The 8,003-nt window shown below is 39.0% G+C and overlaps 1 long non-coding RNA gene across 1 annotated transcript; it reads right to left on the bottom strand.

Moving 5' to 3' along the window:
• Nucleotides 1–218: 218 nt before the first annotated feature.
• On the bottom strand, nucleotides 219–7,693 carry LOC149949779 (uncharacterized). The gene is made up of 2 exons (XR_016480096.1): nucleotides 7,659–7,693; nucleotides 219–493 (listed from the first exon to the last, which is right to left on the bottom strand). It is a non-coding gene; the product is annotated as an uncharacterized LOC149949779 (long non-coding RNA).
• Between the last annotated feature and the right edge of the window lie 310 nt (nucleotides 7,694–8,003).

The following is an 8,003-nucleotide window of genomic DNA, read 5'->3' as shown; positions in this document are numbered from 1 at the left end:
TTTTTTCGAAGATTCGGATAGATTCATGGCCATCTCTACTAACAGGGGCCTTTTTCATAATACAGGTGGCAATGATAGAGCCGACAGTTGCTTTATCATGGCCATCTCTAATAACAGGGGCCTTTTTCATAATACAGGTGGCAATGATAGAGCCGACAGTTGCTTTAAATTAATTTAAAGATTTTGCAATGGTTAATAAGCAGCGATAGATTCTAACGTTTAAAATCTACGAGTCCTTTAATGTTTCGCGCCGTTGATAACATCAGATAAAGCCACGTTTTTGCGACGACAAAGCAGTAATTCGAATGCAAAGGTGACGACACAAGCGGCTTGCAAGACCAGGTAGACGTAGAAAATGGCTCCAATGTCGTCCATTCCCAGAGGTTTCTCGCTCGGACCGGAGGACATTCTGTTGTTGATGCAAGTGTCGTAACTTTGGTACTCGCGCCCGACCATTTTCTCAATCAAACCACATTCCACCAACCACTGAATACTGAAATACAAAAGATTATAAAAATATAATCAGCTAGGCTAATATAATATAATATAATACCCAAGACACCACCTTAGGCCTAAGTCATCAAGCCACTTTTAAAACCATTGATTCAGGTGACCGGGTTACAATGCGTAGGAGGGTGGTGGCAAGCCCTTCACGCCACGCGAGCTAACAGCTCCCTACACTAACTATTACCGTATTTCTATCCCCACTCTGACCTTCACTGATTCACTTATTTCCCACTCTGACTCCATATTTAGACTGGTATACGCTTTGAAGCACACTCGGAACATTTAAGCTCTAGAACGAGTCGATGCCTGATATCTGACTTCCCACTAGCTAATACCGTTAACCTCAACAAGTTTTTATGCAAGAGGAAACCCCTTAAACCAGTGGAGAGAGAATTTGCAAACTCAACGCGGAACAAGTTGTTCCGAGTTTTCACCCAATGCCACAAGCTGTGATCGAACCCGGCCCCCCTTGCTGCGAGGCGAAAGTGCTAACCACTCCGCCACCCCACTTACTATCATATTCTCTATGATGGTCAATTTGGGTTTTATCCTTAAAGGGAATAGAACCACAGGTATTTGGTGTGGAACACCAACGTTTGCGGCTCTGGCCGCTCTTGCTTTTGGCTTTAGAAATGTTTGGCGCCACTATACAGGGTTATTTGAAAAATTGAAGGGGTCTTCCATGAATATTGATTTGCAGGTTATATTCCCTTTAAGCAAGTACGAATCAGAAAGGACGTTCACAACCACTTGTAGCTTTATTTTTAGTGTTATATTTATATTATTGCCATAATTATTTAATAATTGAAATGCACCGAAAAGAAGGTTAAATCTAGGAGCAAAAAACGCAGCACCCCACACAAGGAGAATGCAACCCCTCAAAAGTCATACATTATCTTGTGTACATTTTTCATTGGTTATTCGCTTTAGCGCCTGCTGCCGTCGGAAGGGGAAAATACGGAAATTGTCTTCCCCCTTTCCGTAAAACGTTCGGCGTAAAGGCTCGTCCAATGAAATTCGTACACAACACTGCGTTACCGTGTTTAAAGGCTAGCTGCCGTACCCTTGTGTTTGTTGCTCCTTGGTTAAAGCAACATTAAATGAAGTAATAACTCAGTCTAATGTAGTAGCTTGACTTGCTTCTTAGGCAGCGATTTATAATTATTTTAATGCTAATTTCCTTTTGGAACTTGACCTGGTAACCGAACTGAGTACTATATTAACGTCCTGGGAGTAGTATATTACGGCTTGGGAATAATTCTACGGTACTATGTGCTAAACTAAACCTTGATTGCCCAATAACTCTGAAAATCAGTTCGCTGTAAACATTTGTTAATTGTCATACTTACGTTATTATGTTACTTAAGCATTCCCGTGAACCTTTTTAATGCGTTTAGAAATATCATAACTATCATTTCGATTCATTATAGTATGTCGTGGTGATTGCCTTGCATTGTAACCCGGCCACCTGTTTAAAGGCATAATAAGTCGCTTGATTACTTGGGCCTAAGGTGGTGCCTTGGTATTAGCCTAGCTGATGATTATTATTATTATTATTGGAATAATCGTTGAGAAAATTAATGCCAGGTTGGCTTGACGGTTATAAATACTGAACAAAACGGGCTTAGGTCTAAATTACAAAATACGCGCACGTATGGTCAGAAACGAAGCGAATTTTTGTAATATTCCATTTTATGTTTCGACTCAATAATTTATCATTATTTTGCCAAAGTAAACGTTATTTTAATTTTTGTTTGATCCGAGTAAAAGGTTGGCTGAAGTGATATCTCAGCGCCGTTACCTGGCGCTTCCAAATACTAGTAGCTGCTCACCGAGATTTGTCAGTTCCTATGGTCTTTTACGAAGCAGACTATCATTAAAAAGTTAGCATCGACAGTAGGAAGTTTCATACTTTTATTGTTGTGTTACTTATGATAATAGCCGATGACTTATTATCTTTTGGGGTCAATATTACGTTAAGAAAAACTTCGGTATGGTATATAACTCTACAGTATGAAGAGATATATGTAAAACCGTTTTGCAAAAAGCCTAGCTGGCTATAGAGCTAATATTGGACACATAGTAATAATATTTATCCTGAACGAATAAAAAGATAAATGCAAGTTCATTTTTTGGAGTTCGTATGGAGACCACGATTTTTCTAGCTCCAAATATTTAAATATTGTAATTTTTATTCACCTGGTTTTGATCGAACAAAACTAAATGACAGTCTTAACCTTCCAACCTTTATCGACGTATTTTGTAATAGCAGTAGAATTACGAGTAGTAGAATTAATAGAGCAGATTTTGAGAATACCGATTCAAGTGGAGAATCGCGTGTTCCAAAATAAAATGTTGGTTCATGTGAATAAGTCTTTATCGTTATTCACATAAGATGATGGATAATAATCACAAAGGCGTTTAAAAAAGTGGATCTATTTCCATAATATTTACTTAGCAATTCTACCATAGGAGAGTTTGGCTAAAGAAAAAGTGGCAAATAGATGGCGCGCCCGACACTGTGTAGCCCCTTCAGATACTTATGGGCATTCCCCCAATGCATAGAAGTACTGAGGTGCAGCCTAATTTGTAGGAGATAGCGGGAAATTTAAATTTTACAAACTAACTGGGATCGCTTAAATTTCTGTTTCGTTTTACACGTGGGAATTTTAAGGAAATTAAATTTTTTTATATTTATAATTAGCGAACATTAAATTTTAGTTTCTCAGATATTTTTTTGAACTGAAATACAAATTTTGTACTAGAATTAATAAAGGAATAACACTGACCGTAGTTTTGACTTTTGGCTCTTAATTAGCTTAGGTTTGCTTAGATTGTTTGCAATTTTCAAAAATTAAATTGTTAATGAATTTATAACAAAGCGACAATTAACTAATTTAGAGATAATAAAGAACCGAGATCGATCGACACGAAAACTTGGTAGTGTTCCCTTTCCGTAGGTACTCCAGTGTAATGAGGTAAAGCCCTCAAAATATCTGTAGGGGCTACTTAGCGTCACTAGTGCCATCCGTGGTAGAAAAATATTTCGTCCAATCAAAAATCTAAGTGATCGAACCATCTCCCTACAACCCTGCTTATGAAAGAACCAACCGGTCGTCGATCTTCCGGTAGACGTCCAAGTGGACCAACTCTTTCCTGACGACGGCGGTGGCGTACTGAGACATGATATTTTCCTTTGCAAGATACATGTTGTTGTTACTAATTTGAGGCATTCTGTCGCAGAGTTTCCCGACGATGACCTTCATCGTGGACAGTTCACCGATCAGGATTGTTCTGCCAGAACCCAGTGACATCAGTCTCTCCAAACTATACATTTCCGACAACGGCAGCAAACGGACATTACTCTCGATATGCTTCCACACTTTGTTCACTTCGGGATTCGACGAATACTAAACCAAATGAAATGAATTAAGTAAAATTGAAATGGGACAGTTCAAAAATTAAAGGGCCACATAATGATTTGACAAATTCAGCCCGAATTTCAGCTAGCTCCTCCCAATCCGAACCTGGTGATAGCAAGCAGATACGACCAATCACATTTTGGCATTTTCAAGCTACATTTTTGAAATTCTTTGACCCTTTAAACGCCTAGGGATAAAAGGCAGTTGGGCCGACGCGAGGCATCTAGGCCAGTTCTTGATTTTATGGTCCAATAGACTGCTGTGCCAGCTTTTCAAAATTTGCAAAGCTCCGTCACAAAGTACCCAGCATTTTATGAATTGGAATTTACTTTTTCAATTTACATAGCGGCATAGCAGACACTTAGGGCTTCATTAATTACAAATCATCTGCTATGCAGACGAAAATCCAGCAATTTATGAACTTCTCACGTTTTCCACTATGTGGCAAAATGGAAATTGAAAAGATTTATTGAAGGTTTTTGCCACTTTCTATTGATTGATTTACTACTGATTCAAAAAGCTCAAAGTTCTGGCTACAAACTATCATTTTAGAAGAATAGAAATATTTTATACTAATTCATTTATTAGTGCAATTTCTTTTACACACGATGGTCTCTTTTAGCTCGCAGGACGGTCATCAAGTGCTTTTTATTAGAAAGGTAAATCGATCAATAAATCCTGGTGTGTCGTAAATTCGCTGGCTTAACCCCGAGTCAGCAGTTATTATATAAGTTTGTAACGCAGCTATTTCTTTCATTTACTATGTTTCTTACTGTTTTAGACACATTTGATCGCATTCCAAACGATCGACAGAGGATCCTTTTGATTGAAGTGCATTTGATCGAAAGTAAAGTTCATTTGAACGAAAAGTTTTTAAGAGGGATCATATGATCGATAAAAGTGACCGCATCCTTAGTTGACCTTTCTTATCAATCTCATATTTTTACTGAAATGCTTAAGAAAAGATCAAAGGTTGCAGGTTAGGTTTCGATGTAAGTAGGTACGATTTCACTAGTAACGATGTCAGTAGGTACGATTTTACTAGTTTCGATAACAGTAGGTGGGATTTCAATAGTTTCAATGTCAGTAGGTACGATTTTACAAGTTACGATGTCAGTAGGTGGGATTTTTATATACACGCACCGTGATTATAGAGAATAGAGTTAAAGTTTTAAAAATTAAAAACTACGTAATGCGCTGATTTGTCAATCTTTGAACTTCGATATTTTACATTTCGATCGTATAGGGAACGATTTTTGAATGTGAATCAAAAAGACTCTATCTATTTGGTCCGAGTTTCGCGTCTTTTTGTTTGCTCGAAGATCTATTTGGTCCGAGTTTCGCGTCTTTTTGTTTGCTCGAAGACCTAACACTCGAAGATCTATTTGGTCCGAGGTTCACGTCTTTTTGTTTGCTCGAAGACCTAACACTCGAAGATCTATTTGGTCCGAGTTTCACGTTTTTTTGTTTGCTCGAAGATCTATTTGGTCCGAGTTTCACGTCTTTTTGTTTGCTCGAAGACCTAACACTCGAAGATCTATTTGGTCCGAGTTTCACGTCTTTTTGTTTGCTCGAAGACCTAACACTCGAAGATCTATTTGGTCCGAGTTTCACGTCTTTTTGTTTGCTCGAAGACCTAACACTCGAAGATCTATTTGGTCCGAGTTTCGCGTCTTTTTGTTTGCTCGAAGACCTAACACTCGAAGATCTATTTGGTCCGAGTTTCACGTCTTTTTGTTTGCTCGAAGACCTAACACTCGAAGATCTATTTGGTCCGAGTTTCACGTCTTTTTGTTTGCTCGAAGACCTAACACTCGAAGATCTATTTGGTCCGAGTTTCGCGTCTTTTTGTTTGCTCGAAGACCTAACACTCGAAGATCTATTTGGTCCGAGGTTCACGTCTTTTTGTTTGCTCGAAGACCTAACACTCGAAGATCTATTTGGTCCGAGTTTCACGTCTTTTTGTTTGCTCGAAGACCTAACACTCGAAGATCTATTTGGTCCGAGTTTCGCGTCTTTTTGTTTGCTCGAAGACCTAACACTCGAAGATCTATTTGGTCCGAGTTTCGCGTCTTTTTGTTTGCTCGAAGACCTAACACTCGAAGATCTATTTGGTCCGAGTTTCACGTCTTTTTGTTTGCTCGAAGACCTAACACTCGAAGATCTATTTGGTCCGAGTTTCACGTCTTTTTGTTTGCTCGAAGACCTAACACTCGAAGATCTATTTGGTCCGAGTTTCACGTCTTTTTGTTTGCTCGAAGACCTAACACTCGAAGATCTATTTGGTCCGAGTTTCACGTCTTTTTGTTTGCTCGAAGACCTAACACTCGAAGATCTATTTGGTCCGAGTTTCGCGTCTTTTTGTTTGCTCGAAGACCTAACACTCGAAGATCTATTTGGTCCGAGTTTCGCGTTTTTTCGTTTGCTCGAAGACCTAACACTCGAAGATCTATTTGGTCCGAGTTTCACGTCTTTTTGTTTGCTCGAAGACCTAACACTCGAAGATCTATTTGGTCCGAGTTTCGCGTCTTTTTGTTTGCTCGAAGACCTAACACTCGAAGATCTATTTGGTCCGAGTTTCGCGTCTTTTTGTTTGCTCGAAGACCTATCGGTACGAGCTATTTGTAAGTTTTTTAATTTCTTCAAATTTGTTTAGGGTTTACTTTTTTTGTCCCTTTTCATAATGGACTAATCTACTTATTCGCTAATTTTATCATCCTTTGCAATGCAGTCCATAGCTGGTTACTTATCGGTACAAAAAGACTCTATGTCGATCGTTTGAAACTCGATATTATTAATTATTATTATAATTAATTACAAGAGCTCAAACAACATTTTCCGCATTTTATTTGCCGGAAAATTAACAACACTAAAATATAGTAATTTTTCTTTATTCGAAAGTCAATCATTCTGTAGAGAGGAAGCCCGTTAGAGACAAAAAATACAGTTGGCCGACTACGACATTAAAATTCTTAAATTGACAGACTTAGCGAACCCATAACTTTTTTTTTAAATTCCTTACATTGTGAATTTAAACCAATAGTTACATCTCATTATTAATTTTGTTTCATTAACAATGTGCTTCGCGCTTCCCGCAAAAGATATCGGTTTAGTGACCTCAAAATAGCCGCGTTCACAAGTACCCTTGGAAAGGTTTCGCGCCTTTCTGATCACGCAATGGTTCGTAGCATTTGGAAAACTCTTTGTTGGCACGTTCAAGGAGTACGTGTTTTGAACGAAAGCGCGCGTCAAACAATTAGGAAACACGCAGAAGGACTCGGTTGTATTTGTAAAACAAATAAGCAACAAAATGAAATACTACATACAAAAACCATAATTATATCTTCGGGCGCCAAAAAATTTATCGTTTGCGTTTTTTTCTTAAAGAAGTACATGGTTCGCAAAAACCACCACGGTCAAACTAGTTATTGAAGGGTTTAGGCCGACGCGATCTTAAATGCTTGAACGTGGAACTGTCACTGCTCAGACGACATGATCTAAACATTGCAGGTAGGCTGGCCACCAGGTCGCCTTCGGGTAACTTCAAACCCGACCCGACCCGATTGCAAGCACTCTCAACGTTTCGGAGAAAACGTGATCTTTGCAAGCGTGTAAAAACGTACGTCAAAGAGTCATTGGGCCGACTCTCAGTCGTCGGTAAACAAAATACATTTTCGTCCAAAACGATTAATCTGTGCTAATGTGGACACTATTGAAAGCGTAGCTTACACGAAAATAGTCTTCGACGGAGGTGCCTTTCCAGAGCCACGATTCCACCTGGTGCGAGGACCTGGCCAGTTCAGCGATGGTGTTATATCTCTGGGAAGGCAGCGACACCATCATGCTGGCTCGGAAGTGACCGGTGAACGAGTTGGTCAAGACAATGATGGACAAAAGCCAAGTCCCGAAAAGAAATCTCTTAAAATTCGAACCAGGTTCCTTGAAAGAGGCTGAAATGAATTTATGAAGAGTCTATGAATGGCAGCTTCTTGTAAATTAGTGGAAACCAAGGCTTAGACTTGGTTTCCACTAGCGCGTAACGTCACGTCATTCAACTTTGGGACGTACACATAT

The sequence above is a fragment of the Leiobunum rupestre genome, chromosome 3 (genome assembly GCF_980474605.1).
Source record: "Leiobunum rupestre chromosome 3, qqLeiRupe1.1.hap1, whole genome shotgun sequence".
NCBI classification, from domain to species: Eukaryota; Metazoa; Arthropoda; class Arachnida; order Opiliones; family Sclerosomatidae; genus Leiobunum; species Leiobunum rupestre.
The sequence above is the reverse complement of the archived record's forward strand: the minus strand, read 5'-3'. Positions and strand labels throughout refer to the sequence as shown.